This window comes from Triturus cristatus, chromosome 8, assembly GCF_964204655.1.
Source record: "Triturus cristatus chromosome 8, aTriCri1.1, whole genome shotgun sequence".
NCBI lineage: Eukaryota > Metazoa > Chordata > Amphibia > Caudata > Salamandridae > Triturus > Triturus cristatus.
The window spans coordinates 201297436-201317153 of record NC_140591.1 but is presented as its reverse complement, the minus strand read 5'-3'; positions in this window follow the sequence as shown (position 1 = coordinate 201317153).

The window sequence follows — 19718 nt, the reverse complement described above, 5'->3', positions numbered from 1 at the left end:
AGAGCAGAAGGAAGCCTTGTTGCAAAATCATCCTGTACCCTCAACTTTTTCAGACGGATACTGGTGGTAACTGAGTCTGACTAACCAGTCCTAGAGCCAGTGCTATATTATGTTAAAAGACACTCAGAATACAGTGAAAACACCTACATACACTGGGGAACACTATGCGTTGGGGTCCCCCTGTGATCAGCATGACATCCTCTGTAAGCCCCTAGTATATAATAGGGCAGTGGATTAAAACTACCTCTTAAAATGCGCCACAGGGCGTGTTTGCACACGTCATCTCAGGCCCTGTACCCTCACTTCCCCACTGTGTAAACACGCCCTGTGGCCGTTTTAAGTTGGGAGACTAAGTTCCCTTGAATCCTGAGGGTCCCTAGGGTCCAACTAGACCACTAGGTACCTCCAGTAAGCGCCACAGAGCTGCGTTGCAGAGAGATGTAAAAAGGGGCACGGCATAGATCACCTCTCTGCAACGCAGCGCAGTGGCGCTTACTGGAAGCACCTGGTGGGCTAGTTGGCCCCCAGGGTCCCTCAGGATTGAAGGGGAATTATTTCCCCAACTTAAAACGCGCCACAGGGCTTGTTTGCACATGTTAACTCAGGCCCCGTCCCCTCCCTTAACCACTGTGTAAACACGCCCTGTGGCCGTTTTTAGTTGGGAGATTAAGTTCATTTGAATCCTGAGGGTCCCTAGGGTCCAACTAGCCCACTAGGTACCTCCAGTAAGTGCCACAGAGCTGCGTTGCAGAGAGGTGTAAAAAGTGGCACGGCCTGGACCACCTCTCTGCAACGCAGCTCAGTGGCGCTTACTGGAAGCACCTGGTGGGCTTGTTAGCCCCCAGGGGTCCTCAGGATTGAAGGGGAATTATTTCCCCAACTTAAAACGCGCCATAGGGCGTGTTTGCACACGTCACCTCAGGCCCCGTCTCCTCCCTTCCCCACTGTGTAAACATGCCCTGTGGCCATTTTTTAAGTTGGGAGATTAAGTCCCCTTGAATCCTGAGGATCCCTAGGGGCAAAAAAGCCCACTAGGTACGTCCAGTAAGCGCCATTGCAGAGAGGTGTAAAAAGGGGCACGGCCTGCACCACCTCTCTGCAACGCAGAGCAGTGGCGCTTACTGGAAGCACCTGGTGGGCTAGTTGGCCCCCAGGGTCCCTCAGGATTGAAAGGGAATTATTTCCCCAACTTAAAACGCGCCACAGGGCGTGTTTGCACACGTCACCTCAGGCCCCATCCCCTCCCTTTACCACTGTGTAAATGTGCCCTGTGGTCGTTCTAAGTTGAGAGATTAAGTCCCCTTGAATCCTAAGGGTCCCTAGGGTCAAACTAGCCCACTAGGTACCTCCAGTAAGCGCCACAGAGCTGCGTTGCATAGAGGTGTAAAAAGGGGCGTGGTCTCAGAACACCTGTCTGCAACGCAGCTCCCTGGCGCATACTGGAGATACCTGTTGGGCTAGTTGGCCCTCAGGGACCCTCAGTATTGAAGGGGAATTAATTCCCCAACTTACAACTGGCCAGGGGGCGCGTTTGCAGAGTGCTGCAAGGAGGGGGCGTGGCCTCCGGCGCGATGCCGGTCTTTTATTTATTTTATTTTTTTAAGAAGGAGGGCTGTGTGGCCCCCCTTCTTTTTCTAATTTACTGGCCCTGGGGACCCCATCCCCCAGGGCCTGCACCCTAATTTTTTTTGTTGAAAAAAATAAATTTGGCCCTCTCAAGGCCTTAATCGGCCCCGGGGACCCCAACCCCCGGGTCATGACCTTTTTTTAAAAAAAATTCTTTAGGAGGGGGCTGCGTTGCCCCCCTCCTCAGGCCACTTATGGCCCCGGGGACCCCATCCCCCGGGGCAAGCCTTTGTTTTTTTTATTTTAAAAAAATATATATTTATAGAAACACCTAGGACATGCTGGACATGTATGTACCTATCACCATGACGATTTGCGTGATATTCATTAAAAGGCGACTATGCATAGAATGAATCCACAGGGAATGTATTTACACCGCTAGTGAAGCTCTGACGTGTCTGACGCCCTACCGTGCCTAATCTCGGCACCCCCGCCGGTGGGTACTCTCCAAGTAGACACCCTTGTCGTTTATTTATACAAACATGGGAAGCTATTGACAGGCACATTTAATATACACGCACACCAAGCCATTCAAAGGGGAATCGACAAAAATTCGACCAAACTATGCAAGAAATCCCCCTCACGGTTAATAAAACACACATCCACCGCCGGATGTGTAATACTTTTTATTTTACTCTCTGAAAAGGAGACGAACCTCACTTGAGAGTCACAGCGTGCTCCTGGCTGAGCCCAATGCTATGTTACACCCACCAGTGCCCGCCAAGTGCCTCACACCTTTGTGTTCTATTCCACCAGCTAGTGCGTATGCTATGACACTCTCTAGCCCATGTGCACTGTAACACCACCCCGTGAATATGTCATGCCACACTTGCCTTCGCACGGGTTATATTGCCCCATCTAACGTGCCTTCCTCGATGCCTATGCTATAACGCACAGCGCTATGCCATACATATTACAATCTGGGATCCATATCTTTGTCACAGTGCATATGCAACGTTACACTCCCCAGCACATATTTTATATTACAACTTTAGAGACTAGTTAGGTTACACAACACTGCCCTGTGCATATTACACTCCAAGGCGCATATCGCATAGCACGCGCTAGTGCCTGTGCTATCTCGCGCTCTCCAATGAATCTGTCATTGCGCACAATGTATTGCATATTATATTTCACGCCCCGGTTCATCTTATATCACACTTTTTGGTGCATAGTTTATACCATATACTATATCTAGTTTTCATTTTCAATCGTGCTCTCAGGACTATGTTCTATATAACACTGCGTCCACCTACCCTTTTCACGGGCATTACATTTTGCGATGGGGGGTGGAGGATCAGGGGATGTTTCTGCCAAGTGAGCCCTGAGTCACAGTCACAAACGTCCTCTTCTTCCTGAATAAAAGTGACATTATGCTGCATACTTGTTCATATTTTAAGTAGTTTGCACAGACACACATTTTAAAAACAATAAAGTTCCTAATACCCACCTTCTCTGAACAGTTAGCTTGCTGCTCCATCCACCTCCTCCCTATCCTCTGTTGTCTGAATCCATGGACTAGCCTCCTCCCTCCTGCCATGCATGGTCTGATGTGCTGCTGCTGGAGCGGGTTATGCAAAATTTTTGTATACCCATCCCATTTTGCATGTCGTTTTATTAATTAGATTAATTAATTAATCATAATCGTACTAATGGTTTGGAGTGATGTGGAAATAACTAATCAACCTTATTAATGACCGAAATACACGTGGGATTTGCATCTGCATGGCCTAATTAATGACGTGAACTAAATTTCGTACGCATATTAATGATAGATAATTAGAACATTGCATGATATATGTCGCTTTGGTGATGAAATTGTGATTCGTGCTTTATTTAGTAAGTATAAACCGCATTGAGTGTTGCTTTTGGCTAGATAAATACACACACATATGGGTATTAGCGAGGGAATAACATTTAATTAGTCATTTCTATGTATTAATTACGTTTTTGTGTTTCTTTGCTTAAGTTGACTATTCAGGCCTATCAAATGATGGCTGCTTTTGGTGCCTAACCCAACTGCCGATGCTGAACCAGGCTTAGGTGAAGTGCGCCTGATGAGCAACAATGGCCCTGTCTTGACCCCAGGCAAGCTGTACTTATCAAGGCCACTGGGAAAGGTGCCAGCGCTACAGACAAAAGGCTTTATTAAAGAACCGGAACCAGCAAGTATGCTGACAACATGGACTAAACCTTATGGAACGGAGAGGTTGACCCCTGATCAGCCAATCAGAACAGTTTAAAACTCAATATTGTTACATTTTGCTATTGAAATTATTATAAAACCCATAGAATAGAGAGGTTGGAGTGTCGCTCCTTCGATTTCCTGATGATATGCTGACGAAGAGGACGGTGACACTGCAGGACAGCTGTTAGCCTGAATCTTTGACGGACTGAATTAATGCCCAAAATCCTGATGAACTTAACCTGCTAAATTGATGGGCATAGATTTGCGAGATTGACAGATTTGACATAGAGGACGACTTTAGCCAGAATAGGTAAATATGAATGGCAACTGGATCAAATGAATGATTTAATCTGCAATATTAATATAAATTTGGATTTGAACATCTACAGAAATGAGTTGGGTTGTTTATTCATTGAAATGTGTTAATGAAAAGGTTAATTAGAGTATTAGAAATTCACTTAAATCTACAACTAACAGATCCATCCCGGTCATGAGGGAATACCAAATGTAGAATCTAGGGCCTAATGAGTATAAGAAGGGTTTGTAGGTTTGTTGCTCATTAGGGTAAAGTGGTATCTTCCTCCCTCATTATCCAGCACTTGGAAGGATAATCGCCTCTCGTACGGACTGATGGTGAGTGTGTGTTGGTGTTATGGGCCCCACCAGCGAATGTATGGATAGTGTGCGTGTGTGAGATCTTTTGGTCCGCAACGGTAGGGAGGGATTTTGCACTCCGCGCTGGAGCACTGCCACTGCCCTCCATTTAGCATGATGTACCAGTCCACTCCTCCTGCCCTCCATTGCCCAATTCTATGGCCCATCATTGACCTCCTGATTAGCCTCTGTGCTTAGCTTTCTGCCCCTATTCTCCTTCCCCCTGCCCTCCGATGTCTTTGTGCATGCCCCTGCTCCATCCTTTTTGCCCACCATGTTCCATGGACCTGCCACTCCTATCTACTCTGAGTGTTCTGTTGAGCTGCCACTCCCCTCCCACCTGCCTAGCATTGTCAGATGACTGTAACCTGTCCCTGCCACCTCCACCCTGCCTGTCCACCTGCCATGCCCATATCCCCTTCCTCCTGTCCTCCATGGTCCATTTTACTGCCACACCCTTCTGCCCTCCCTGGTCTGTTGTGCTGCAACTGCTCCTACTGCCTGCCCGCGCGGTCTGTTGTGAGGCCCCTTCCCCTGAACTCTCTTGTCTGTGCCCAGGTCCTGACCCTCCCTTCTATCCTCCATTGTCCTTTGTGCATGCCCCTGCACCCTCCTTCTTGCCCATCATAGCCATTGTGCTGCCACTAACCCTCCCGCTTGCCATGCATGGTCTTCTGTGCTGCCATGGCCCCTCCCACCTTCCCTGTGTGGTCAGCTAGCTGCCCCTGACCCCCTCCCACCTTCCCTCCATGGTCTGTGTGTATGCCATCATAGTCTCATTGTTGCTCTCCATGGTGTGTTTTGTTTCTAGTGCCCAACCTGCCTGACCTCCATGGTCATCTTGCTGCTCCTGCCTTGCCCCCTTGCCCCCAGCCCTCTGTTTCTATGTGCAGACCCCTATTCCCTCCCTCCTGGCTTGTCTGTTCCATTGTAATGCCCCTGATCCGTCCCTTCTGCCCTTTATGGTCTGTTATGCTGCAGCTTTCTCTCCTGTCTGCCCATTATGGTCAGCTAGCTACCATTGCCTCTTTCCCCCTGTTGTCCATGTGCATGGTCCTGTCCCCTCCCTATTGCTTTCTATGGATTGTTGTGCTGCACTCCTGTCCCGCATGCGCTGTGTGGTGTATTGTGCTGCTGCAAACCCTGATGCCTGCCCTGTAGGGTCAGTTTGGTGCACCTCTCCATGTCCCTCCTGTCCTCTGTTATCCGAGTCCATGTCCCTACCCCAATTCCTCCTGCCTACCATGATCCAATGTACCATACTTGTGAACATTTTGAACTTGGTAAGAGGGAGATTTTGAGAAAAAACTGGGGTATTGAATTTCCCCTTCGAGTTACATTGAAAAAGAGGAGATTGTAGACAGGAGAGAGATCAAATAAAGCCCATTTGAGCTTAAAAACATTGGACGTTTCCTGGCTGAAACGGGTCTGTTGGCATGTATGGTTGTACTAACACTGCCTCTTCCTTCTGCCCACAATGGTGTATTATATTGCCACAGCCTCTCTTGACAGTCCTTTATTGTTGGTTTGTTGCCCCTGCCCCCCTTTCCACTGCCCTCCATAGTCTGTTGTGCTGCCACTGCCCTTCCTGCCTGCCCAGTGTGGTCAAATTGTTGCATCTGCACTCTCCTACCTGCCTTCAATTTTCAGAGTCCGTGCCCCTGGCCTCTGCCTCTCAACAGTATCCCAATGAACAACTAGATTGCTAACATTCTATATTTATTACAAAAGTGTGGAACGCCTGACGTCATCTTGATGTAATCAAAACTGTAATACCTAGAGTATTTCCTTTAGAAATTACATATATGAGAGGGTCTTATTTGCATCAAAATTATGGTTAGTGCTCTAAAAAACTAAAATGAGGACATATTTTCTGAGTTTTCAAATAGCGACAAAGAACTTTTACATTATTTGTATTCTTTATGTTTTTTGATCCAATTGACCACTTGATTAAATGTTGCACCTAGGGGAGAGGATGTGGTGTTACTTCCAGAGCTGCAGACTTTGCAACTGGGGAACCAGGTTGGAGTTTCTGCTTCAGCTCAACATTCTGTGATTCTGGTCAAATCACTTAATCTCCCCATGTCTACAACCAAAATAAATTTGGTCTTGTGTGGTGTAACCAATGCTCATGTAAAGCACTCCAATACCTGACAAGTCTGCACTATATAAAACTGCAAATACTCAAAAAATAAGTGTTTTGCACACTTCTGTCATTGGGCTACATGTGGGCTACATCTGGGTGATATTTGTGCTGCATTTGGGCTCTTTTGTCTCTGGTGGCCATCTTGGAGATTTATTTGTTATGAAGTTTCCTAATTTCCTCAATTACTGCAGTCTCCTCAGTAGGAAATGCTTTCAGTTTTTTACTTTGATTCCATCAAGAAGGTATTCAGATATGTCACACATTTGCCATAAATTCTGAATGTTAGCACTCTAGTTGCTCATTAGATCACTGTAGTAAAGCTACTGCTCACCACGGAAGTCTGCTGCTGGTATTAAAAGTGCATGTTTCAGTCTGCATATCAGAAGTTTTTAATGAAATAAAAGAGGATTTGAGAAGTCACTCAAAATGTGCCCTAATTTTTCTTTCTTCAGCACTAATCATAATTTCTATGGCAAAATGAACCCCCTCATTGTGTTCCTTTTTAAATTAAATGTTTTAAGTGTTACCAGTTTTTTCCAATCAAGATGGCTTCAGGTGTGCCATACTTTTGTCATAAGCAAGACAGTAAGTGCTCTAGTTGTTCTTAAGAACACTCTGGGACATTCTGTCATTGGGCTATACATGGGCTACATCTGGGTGATATTTGGGCTACATTTGGGCTCTTTTGTCTCTGGTGGCCATCTTGGGAGATTTATTTGTTATGAAGTTTCCTAATTTCCTCATTTACTGCAGTCTCCTCAGTGGGAATACTTTCAGTTTTTTATTTTGGTTCAATCAAGAAGGCATTCAGATGTGTCACACATTTGCCATAAATTCTGAATGTTTGCACTCTAGTTGCTCATTAGATCACTGTAGTAAAACTATTGCTCACCAGGGAAGTCTGCTGCTGGTATTCAAAGTGCATGTTTCAGTCTGCATGTCAGAATTTTTTTATGAAATAGAAGAGGATTTGAGAAGTCAAAATGTGCCCTAATTTTTCTCTCTGCTGAACTAATCATAATTTCTATGGCAAAATGAACCCCCTCATTTTGTTCCTTTGTAAATTAAATGTTTTAAGTTTTACCACTTTATTCCAATCAAGATGGCTTCAGGTGTGCCATACTTTTGTCATAAGTAAGACTGTTAGCGCTCTAGTTGTTAGTTAGAACACTCTGGGACATTCTGTCATTGGGCTATACTTGGGCTACATCTGGGTGATATTTGGGCTACATTTGGGCTCTTTTGTCTCTGGTGGCCATCTTGGGAGATTTCTTTGTTATGAAGTTTCCTAATTTCCTGCAGTCTCCTCAGTAGGAAATACTTTCAGTTTTTTACTTTGGTTCCATCAAGAAGGCATTCAGATGTGTCACACATTTGCTATAAATTCTGAATGTTAGCGCTCTAGTTGCTCATTAGATCACTGTGGTAAAGCTACCGCTCACCAGGGAAGTCTGCTCCTGGTATTCAAAGTGCATGTTTCAGTCTGCATGTCAGAATTTTTTTATGAAATAGAAGAGGATTTGAAAAGTCAAAATGTGCCCTAATTTTTCTTTCTACAGCACTAATAATAATTTCTATGGCAAAATGAACCCCCTCATTTTGTTCCTTTGTAAATTAAATGTTTTAAGTGTTACCACTTTATTCCAATAAAGATGGCTTCAGGTGTGCCATACATTTGTCATAAGTAAGACTGTTAGTGCTCTAGTTGTTCGTTAGAACACTCTGGGACATTCTGTCATTGGGCTATACTTGGGCTACATCTGGGTGATATTTGGGCTACATTTGGGCTCTTTTGTCTCTGGTGGCCATTTTGGGAGACTTATTTGTTATGAAGTTTCCTAATTTCCTCATTTACTACAGTCTCCTCAGTAGGAAATACTTTCAGTTTTTTACTTTGATTCCATCAAGAAGGCATTCAGATGTGTCACACATTTGCCATAAATTCAGAATGTTAGCACTCTAGTTGCTTATTAGATCACTGTAGTAAAGCTACTGCTCACCAGGGAAGTCTGCTGCTGGTATTGAAAGTGCATGTTTCAGTCTGCATGTCAGAATTTTTTAATGAAATAGAAGAGGATTTGAGAAGTCACTCAAAATGTGCCCTAATTTTTGAACCCCCTCATTTTGTTCCTTTTTAAATTAAATGTTTTAAGAGTTACCACTTTATGGCAACCAAGATGGCTTCAGGTGTGCTATACGTTTGTCATAAGTAGGACTGTTAGCGCTCTAGTTGTTCTTTAGAACACTCTGGGAAGCTGCAGTAGAACACAAAGGAATCAACTGACAGTCTCTGCCCTTGTTGGATGTACATGTTTTACTGAGAATGTCAGACTTCATTCTCACATGACTGAGAAAGATAATGTGAATTTACAGAAAATATGCTCTCAGTTTAGCTTATAGATCACCTTCCAAACCTCTGTGGGAAAAGCATGAGAACATAGTTTTCTCTCAAACATGATTCATGATATCACAGCAGAAGGCTTTTTCACATGGTAAAATCACCTTAGAACACACCACAATTCCTAAAATGAGTATGGTACCATCAACAAATGATTTATAATGTAACTAAAGTCTTAAAACCTTCAATTAACTGCAATGCTTTTTAATGAGGTGCTATCATGTATATTGGTCCCAAGATGGCTGCCAACACTTCTTGGATGAAGTGCTGACAGCCAATCAGATCTCACGATGAGATGTGTGGTTAGGCTCCGCCTAAATAAATATGTGATTTTTCTTTTGATTTTCTCAGGAACTACTGAACGGATTTACACCATATATGCAAAAGGCACATGCCTGACCTGAGGACTACCTCTTTGCCAAATTTCAAGTAATTCTGTTCAGCCGTTCGGGCTGTACCTTCGACTAAAGGTCCTATGGGAAAATGCATGGGGAAAACGCGTTTTGGGACCCCCCTTTTTTCTTGGCCCCCGCTTGACGAATCACCCCGAGACTTTCAGGGTAGGAGCTGAGCGGAGCGCCCCATTAGTTTTGAAAATTTCACGAAGATAAGTCAACCGGCGCCAAAGTTATTCAAAATAGAATGTTCAGATTTCCTATGGGAACTCGGTCCTAACTATAACTATCTACTGGCGACCGTCAGTAGGTAATATATATATATATATATATATATATATATATATATATATATATATATATATATATATTCACTTAAAAAACCATAGGTTTCACACATGTTATAGTTAGCTGGACATTTCACTCGTAAAAAACCAATGAAATTCCCCCGTTATAGTTAGTGCAGGCAACTATAACTCACGCGACCGCAATCCTCTGCTGATGACATCAGATATTATCAGCAGAGGATTGCGGTCGCGTGAGTTATAGTTGCCTGCACTAACTATAACGGGGGAATTTCATTGGTTTTTTACAAGTGAAATGTCCAGCTAACTATAACATGTGTGAAACCTATGGTTTTTTAAGTGAATTTGCAAGGTTTTTTAAATGCTAATTCGTAACTATAACGTGTGTGAAACCTATGGTTTTTTCAGTGAATTTGTACAGTTTTTTAAATGCTAATTTATGTATGTATTTTTAAATTTTTTTTATAGGATTTTTAGCGTGCGCGCACGGTGCGCGAACCTTGCGTTTTTTCCGTTAAAAATGTAAAAAAAAATTTTTACGTGTGTTTTTTCAGCGTGCGCGCACAGTGCGCGCACTCCGCGATTTTTAAAAAAAAAAAAAAAATTTGGGGCCCTTGGGGGTCCTTCTGGGACCCCCTGACAAAGGCTAGGGGGTCAGGAACTGTCCACCCTGCCCCCTTTTCACGTTCTCCACCTTTGTTTTTCACCCCCTCAGACTGCGAGAGACAAAATGGCGGCCAACACTTCCTGATTTTGACCGATTCGAATGTTTACCGACATCTAACAACCAATCAGAATTGCACTCGCGCACGGCAGGGTGCGCGCACAGTGCGCGCACGGTGCGCGCATATAGATGTGGATATGGTTTTAAATGCCATTTTCTCAGGAAATACTGAACAGATTTACACGAGACCTTCAAAAGGCACTTCCTTGACCTTATGGCTACCTCTTTGCCAAATTTCACGTAATTCTGTTCAGCCGTTCGGGCTGTACCTTCGACTAAAGGTCCTATGGAAAAATGCATGGGGAAAACGCGTTTTGGGACCCCCCCTTTTTCTCGGCCCCCGCTTGACGAATCACCCCGAGACTTTCAGGGTAGGAGCTGAACGGAGCGCCCCATTTGTTTTGAAAATTTCGTGAGGATTCGTCAACCGGCGCCAAAGTTATTCAAAATAGAATTTTGAGATTTCCTATGGAAACTAGGTTGTAACTATAACTATCTACTGGCGACCGCCAGTAGATAATATATATATATGTATATACATATGTATATATATATATCTGACAAAATTTTAGGGAGGGAATGTAAGGTTTATAGGGGATTAGAGTGGGAAGCGTATTAATACTCAGGTATTCATATTAATACCAGAGGATTGAGTATAATTATCATGTGTAAAAAAAATGAAATTAAACTGGTAGTGTCATGCGTGGTTCTATCATACATCCATCTCTGCAGCATCCTGTGTTGAGTTACTCCCCAGCTTGAAGTGGTACCCGGGAGTCCACACCTGACGGGAAAGAACAGCCACTCCAAACACCTGACAAGTGAACATTATGTGAAGCTAACAGTGGAAACTAATGTACCCACAGCATTAAAAATTAAAACTTCAAAAACAAATCGTACAGACCCATACACTGTTGCATGCCGAAAGTGTGAATAAGGAAAGATGCGGGGAGATGTGTTGACATCAACAAATGCCAAGAGAATATGACACACGTATCTGACTGCTGAGCAGTGAAGTTAAAAGGAGTAGAAGGGAAGCTTCTAGGTTTTGAGGGTCCAGTTCAATAAGATATCCTTCACCCACAAAATCTATTATGGTCAAGGGAAATCAGATCTGTCACTGCACCTTCTGCAGTATGCTTCTAAAAGTGCCCCTGGCTCCACTCATGCCATCAAATTCCGTGTATCTGCATTCAAGAGAGAATGAATTAGAGACGATCTTTGGTGTCTTGCTCAAAAAAATTGTAGAAATTCATTGAAATCAGGAAAATGTCATACTGCCTCTCCTTTAAGAAAGCACTGAAAAAATTCCCAGGTTTCTCTTTTTCTATGTATTGATTTTTTACTTGAGAACAGTACGACTCACTTATCTCAATGCCAAGAACCAGACACCCATCATTGCCATGCATTTTACAATTATTCATGGAATAGAAATAGCACGGTATAACTCAAGGACTGCAAGTGGCTGTCTGGATAACATGGTATTAATTTAATTTCCATGTTCATGAAAAATGTAATTTGCTGAATGTTGTTGCTTTTTGGCTGCTGCAATGAATTAAGTGCTGGGTTCTGTAAGTGTTCCCAAAATGTATAGGTCAGTTTTACTTTAAATGAACATTCTTTATCTGTTCATTTGCTAGTTTCTATGCGCCGTTGTGTGAATTAGTAATCTTGTGACTGCGAGAATAAGTGAAATGTTAGATGATTGAATTCAGGATTGAGTCACATTATTAGAGCTGGGGGGATGGGCACAGGGTTTATGAGATCCGTCCTGCTATGACTGCAAACTGAGCAAAGTACAACCCTTTGCACACTTGACTCGAGGGTAGGGGGGCAGCAGTCATAGACATCTCAGGGTGGTAGTGTGAGGGGCAAGAGTTTAGAACTCAACATCTAACCAACAGGCATAATAACTTCAATGTCCAGCTCAGTGAATGTCTTCATGTAACAACTAACAGAACTAAATAATGCAATTTGATTAGTGAATACCGGGTGGTACCACTGGCTATGATCTCCCACCCCACCCACCCTGTAGGACTCTCTCCTACCAAGGCAACCCTATCAATAATGGTCCCAAATATTCTGTGGCGGAGGCAAGACTTAGGCACAGGTGCAGATAACTTTATGCTGACCCCACAGGTTCAGATGTGCAATCAGTTTGCTTGTTTCTTGTTATTAATGTGGTCTGAAAACTCTCACGTCCTGGTGCTTGAATCCTCAGCCTGCATTACAGTATCTTTGTTCCGACTGCAGGCAGAGACCGGCATTACCTGATTCTTGGTTCTACAGTGGTCGGCTTCAGCCTATGTCTTTGGCATATGCCGTGTCCTCCAGGATTTGCCGGAGGAGCACAGGTGTCAGAGTGGTCTGGGCTTCTTTGGCAGTTTTGGGCCTCCACTGGCCAAATGCAGGCAAGTTCTATGGTAAGGCAGTCTTGGCTTTCTCTTGCCAATTGGTCAGTGAAAATGTTTCCCTGGTAGGTGCAGCCTTCCCAAGCCACAGCTTCTTCCTCTGTCAGCGATGGCAGCTCCAGTTCATGGTCTGCAGTGGCTAACAGGGGGACACAATAGTTGTTGAATAGGTGGTAATCATCTCAGCAGGAACTATGGAGAGGAATTAGGAAACCGACTCACAGCACAGGTCACTCCTTGCTTTGCTCACTCAATTAGTCCATTTTATCTGATTGTTCATGACAATGGGAACATGCTGATCCTCTCCTCCTGCAGGGTCAGAAATATTCCTTTATCTCTCACCAGAAAGGAAGCCTAATATACCCTAGGCAGACCAATAGATTTTCCAGCATAAAGTGCAGATTTCAAATAATGCCCCCTCACCTCTGGCAGATTACAGTCTTTCAAGTACACTCCCCAGCACTCCCTTTCTTGTTCATGAAAAACTTGGAATTGGAACAAAGTGGGGATCACACTGTTATACATATTTTTCAAACAGGAGATGTGGAGCCTCGGCCCAAATCTTCAGAACCGGCTTAGGTTGGGTCCTTTCCAAATGTCATTTTCAGGTTGCTCTCCAGACTCAGTCCTTATGTAAAGTGGTGCTTCTCACAGCAGATAGCAACGGGTCTGTCTTCAAGCAAAGAGTAGAACAAACAGGTGCACAATGATGTGTGACCTCTCTGCACCTGGCTGTCATCAGTCTTTAACCAGTAATCAGGGACAGACAAAAGGGAAGGCCTGACCTACATACTTACTCACCTCCCAACAGAAACTGCAGTCTCACCCCTCACCCCTACCAGCAGCCAAATTACAGCGCCCAGGGAGAACCAATCACCAGCCCCTTCTTCATGGAATTTCTAGATGTAGCCCTGTCACCATCATCCTCATTTTGATTTATGTATCACAGAAGTCTACAGCCATAGTAATGCAGGCAACACACGTATACTGTCCTCATCCTTATCTTTTTTGCCATGCCAAACCAAGCACATCCAAGAAGGATCCCACTAGATTTAAGTACTCAGATTCACACACATACTGTCATACTACCATGTTTGTTTTTGCAATCTGTTTTTATTAAGTTTTAAATTTTCAACATTTTGACGACTGTACACACATGCATCGTATACAGATCATTGAGTAATAGACATGAAGTGGAGATTGTGGTAGTGAGCATTTCACATCAAGAAATACTTACAAGCGCGACCTAAACTATGGATGCAGGTGATAATGTAATGGGGTAACTCAAAATATAACAGGAGGGCGCATGAATATGTTGGAGCTTTCCTCCAATTCCCCCGCCTAGCATATTTCGAGCATTGATTTACACAGTGAGTACTTCTATATGTGCCTAAGGGGTGATGTGTATTCCTATTCATTGACAAGTCTGTTCACTCCATGTTCTATTTCATACCTTTTCTGCTCTGAGAGTGTGCTTCCCTATGTTGTGGTACAGCAAACAAATGATGGACAGAATGCTGACAATGCAAACATTCTCCCTCAGTCAAAAGATCTGGGTTAAATCCATTGCTCTTTTGCTCACTACGTCACCCCAGTTTGGACCCAGCCATATGCAAATCAGTCTTGACCCTGTGCCTCATGGGAACAGTCCAGACCAACTGCCAGGCCAGGTGCTCCCTGGACCAGAAACAAGCATCCTGGGACCGGTTTCAGGGTAAGTCACCCTTCTTCAGCCAGGCTAGCTTCAATCCAGTGGCACAGTGAGCAAGGGCCCCACATCTGGGCATACCCATCCCACTTAGGGCGAAAAGTGTTACAGCAAACAAATGATGGACGGAATGCTGTCAATGCAAACATTCTCCCCCAGTCAAAAGATCTGGGTTAAATCCATTGTTCTTTTCCTCACTACGCCACCCCAGTTTGGACCCAGCCGTATGCAAATCAGTCTTGACCCTGTGCCTCATGGGATCAGTCCAGACCGAACTGCCAGGCCAGGTCCTGCCTGGACCGGAAACAAGCATCCTGGGACCGGTTTCAGGTTATGTCACCCTTCTTCAGCCAGGCTAGCTTGAATCCAGTGGCACAGTGAGCAAGGGACACAGGTCTGGGCGTACCCATCCCACTTAGGGCGAAAAGTGTTACATCAAACAAATGATGGACGGAATGCTGACAATGCAAACATTCTCCCCCAGTCAAAATATCTGGGTTAAATCCATTGTTCTTTTGCTCACTGAGCCACCCCAGTTTGGACCCAACCATATGCAAATCAGTCTTGACCCTGTGCCTCATGGGAAAAGTCTAGACCGAACTGTCCAGATCTCTGTACTGGGGTGAATATATGACATTGTTCTGCACTCTGTCCATCAATTGTTCTTTTTACATTTGTCACCCCGAGTGGGATGGGTATGCTCAGACATGGGTCTCGTGCTCTCCATGCCACTGGAGTCAAGCTATCCTTGCTGATGAGGGCTGAAAGCCTGAAACTGGTCCTAGGATGCTGGGTTCCAGTCCAGGGAGGACCTGGCCTGGCAGTTTGGGCTGGACTGTTCCCATGGGGCACAGGGTCAAGACTGATTTGCATATGGCTGGGTCCAAACTGGAACGGCATGGTGAGCAAAAAAACGATGGATTTAGGCCCAGATCTCTGTACTGGGGTGAATGTATGACATTGTTCTGCATTCTGTCCATCAATTGTTCTTTTTGCATTTGTCACCCCGAGTGGGACGGGTATGCTCAGACGTGGGTCCCGTGCTCTCCATGCCACTGAAGTCAAGCTATCCTGGCTGATGAGGGCTGAAAGTCCGAAACCAGTCCTAGGATGCTGGTTTCCAGTCCAGGGAGGACCTGGCTTGGCAGTTCGGGCTGGACTGTTAGCATGGGGCACAGGGTCAAGACTGATTTGCATATGGCTGGGTCCAAACTGGAACGGCATGGTGAGCAAAAAAAGATGGATTTAGGCCCAGGTCTCTGTACTGGGGTGAATGTATGACATTGTTCTGCATTCTGTCCATCAATTGTTCTTTTTGCATTTGTCATCCCAATGTTGTGGGGCTTAATGAGGATGTGGTTTCATATTGGTGTTATGAATGTGTAGCAGTTAGCATCACATCCCAGCTTGCAGCAAGTGGGAGCTGACGTATACCCATAGTATCTTCTCGGTGGAGCGCAATACTTTCAGCCTTGGCCCAAGTGAGCATGGATCATTTCTATGCCAGTATATGAGGTGGGTCAGGCTTTTTCCATCTTTTTGTGATCAGTCTCTTTGCGGCCGCCATTGCCAAGTCTAAGAACCTGGAGGTCACTTTATTGCTTCGACTTCTGCTATAGATAAGCAGGATGTAGGTGTGCCAGTCAAATGGTAGTGTGCGGTCCGTGCAATGATTTAGTATATCTGCGACTTCCCCTCAGTATCTATGCAGGTGTGGGCAATCCCATAGCAGATGTATTAGCTCTGCATCCCCAAGGGAGCAGTGGGAGCAGGCGGCATCACTACGGTTGAAATATCTAATGATTTTAGCGGGTGTAAGATATGCCCTTTGCGTGACATTGTACTGTATTTGACATAAGCGCATATTTCTAGGTCTGAGCACTGAGGCCCACTCAGAGTCTCTAAGGTGGCGTTGCATATCTCTTTCCCAGTGGAGCCGAAAGGGCATTGGGCTGACTACTGTGTGGTGTCGCAGCGAACCACCGTATAAGATGCCCTCCCTGTCCCATGACATGCACATATTATACAGAAAGGTGTGTTGGGGGTTCATTGGTTACATCGCCCCATTTAGAGGTGAGAGCGGCCAACAACGATCGATGTAGAAGGAATTGGTCTGAGGGTAGCTTTTTCTCTTCTATTAGTGTTGCGTACAGGGTGAGGGTGCCCTACCGCTTTAGGTCTCTTATGTCTTGGATTCGCTCTTCAGAGTAGCTCCTCAGTGCGGTGGCTGTGGTCACAGCCTGACCTCTGGGTGTTGCCTCTAATGGGAAAGCAGGTGCATATGGTTTAACATTTCGGGTAAGATATAGGCTTCTGTGGAAGCATCTGCATTTCACGCTAAGCAGCAACGATTCTGGCGGCTTTGCTTTCGCACAAGGGTGGAACAGTCGCCGCAATTCCGCCAGGGTATTGGCCAGGTGAATAGTTGCAGTGTTGTTGCGATAACGATCTGCCATCCATCTGGCCACCCACTGCAGTTGGGCGGCCAGGTAGTACTGCTCAAGGTTTGGATCCTCTAGGCCTCCCTGATCTGTGGGAAGGCAGAGCTTTTTAAACACCACTCTTCTATGTCGGGTGTCTCCCCATATTAAGTCTCTAATCAATTTGTCCAGCGGGCAAAAGAAAGAAGGGGCATATATAATGTCAGGTTCACAAAGTAGTAAAGGAACTTTGGGAGGATGACCATTTTAGTGAGAGCTACTCTACCAGTCACTGACAGTGGATGTTTACTCCAAGGATACAGTCATACTACCATACAGATATCACACACTACTGTGCACACACATGCACTCGACATACACATGGGAGGCCAGACCAAGTCTCTGGGTTTCACATTACATCAGAACTTTACACAAGAGGGATCAGTAGATGATTCTCTCACTGACAAAGAGAAAAAGGTCTGGTCACACTATAAATCACAAAACACAATATGCTGCCAGGCCACCATTGCCTTGTTTGATGCTCTCAAGACTGGGACAATAGTCCACTGTTGCTATTAGGGCACACTTGGTGCGCCCCTTCAGGTCAGAGGACAGGTCAAGGACAGATCTATGCCTCTGTGTACACCCTAGATTAGTGGGAGGCCAGGGCCAAAATAAAAGTCAGAATCCCAGGAGGATAAAACCAAGCTCAAAGCTGCTATGAAAGTCTACCACAGGGCTTGTCATACTGCTCACACAGCCTACTATGCTGACAAGAGTGGTAATACTCAAAGCTCCTCTCAGAACTCCTTCAAATTGCCACTTTTTTATGGATCTTGTGAAGGTGTCACCACCCCCTTTTCTCATTCGCAGATAAACTTTGATGAACTAGTCAACTTTTTCCTAAGAAACGTCTTGGACATTCAAGCCTCCTTTAATGCTCCATTGGCCAAGGATCAGAGCAATAATCATCTTATGTCCCCAAATTCCATCTTGCCCACTTTCCATCATATAATACACTCCACTTTTACGGCACATTTAAAATGCCATCAAATCAGGCTCTCATCTAGATCCTTTACTACCAGGAATTATGAGAATGGTCTGCCCCATCCTGGCTTCTTTTTTGGTTAATCTGCTCAGTTCGTCAATATCTGAGGGCATAGTTCCTCTAGCCTGGAAACATGCTATAGTAGTCCCCTTGGTAAAAATCTATTTTGGATGCTAAATTTTGGCGATTTATCACCTTATATTGTTATCACCTATCTGTGCATAGATCTTGGAAAAACTTATCAATTACCAACTGTCGCCATTTTTGGAGGACCATAACCTGCTGCATACTTGGAGTCTGGTTTCCACCCGGGTTTCAGTATGGAAACCCCGCTGCCAGGTGTTACTGAGTACCTTAGGTGGGTTTTGGATTGTGGTGGAACTGTCGCTTCCATCCTGTTGGATCTTAGCACAGCATTCAATACGGTGTCCCATACTGTTCTCCACAGCCTGACAGACATCGGCATCCAGGACTTGGGCCTTCTGTTGGCTTGGCTGCTTCTTGCAAGACTGGTTTTTTCACGTGGTCTCCAAGTCTTATCAGTCCTCTGCTTTTCAGCTGCCATATGGGGTGCCACATGGCTCGTCTTTCAGCCCTAGACTGTTGAATATTTATGTTTGTTCTCTGGATGATATCATAGAAAATAATGATTGAATGAATGAAACTTGTATAGCACAAGATTACTCCAAGGAGTGCCCCGTCTCTCTGCTCAAAGGGCCATCGATACAGAGTTCAATAATCCAATCATTCCTGTTTAAAGAGCCACGTTTTCATTTTTTTCCTATACAATGGGGTTCCTCAATTAATCGTAACTCAACTAGAAGGCTTGACTTTGTTCTCCTTTGCTGATGACACATAGATCATTGTGTCTCTCTGTGCAAATGATGGTACAAGTCCACCTAATCTGAGCCCCGGATCAGGAGTGGCCCCCGCAGGTCAGAGCGGTGGGGCGGGCTTTGGGGGACTCGACAGACGACGAAGAGGGAAAATTAAATAAATATTTAATTTTCTCTCGTCGTTTGCTCTCGAGCCCATCTACCCACTGCTCTTACCTGCATGGGCTGCTCCTGCCCCTGTCTTGTGGAGATTGCAGGATGCATTAGAGATAACTGTCTCAATGTAAATGGAAATAAGACTATGGTTTTAGTGGTGGGCAATCAGCCTTAACTATGGGGCCCACATAGTGGCTGGACGAATTGGGCTCCTTTCCTAACCCTGGTAAAGTGGTCAAAGACCTGGGATTTTGGCTGGCTTCTAAACTTTCCATGGGCTACCAAATAAACAAGATAGCAGCTTTTTGTTTTGGCTTACTGAAATGCCTGACGAAAAAATTATGGCTTCTCCCTCCATCTACTCAAATGATTACTTTGCAGGCCTTGATCAATTCCAAATTCGACTCTGGCAACGTTCTTTGCTTGGGTGCTACTAAAGCTGCAGTGCACAGGCTTCGAATTGTGCAAAATGTTGCAGCTCGCCTTTTATGCCATATTCCTAAAACTGTCTCAGATTTTCCTCACTTATTTCAGTGGCTCCTTATTAGTAAACATATCCAGTTCAAAGCTTTATACTATATGCACCGGGCTAAAGTACAGCGGTTCAGCAATGCATCCATAATCACTCTCTTCACTCAGGCAATTTGAATCTTGCAGTCATCCCTCGAGTGAAATTGTTGACCAAAGGTGGGAGCCCTTTTAA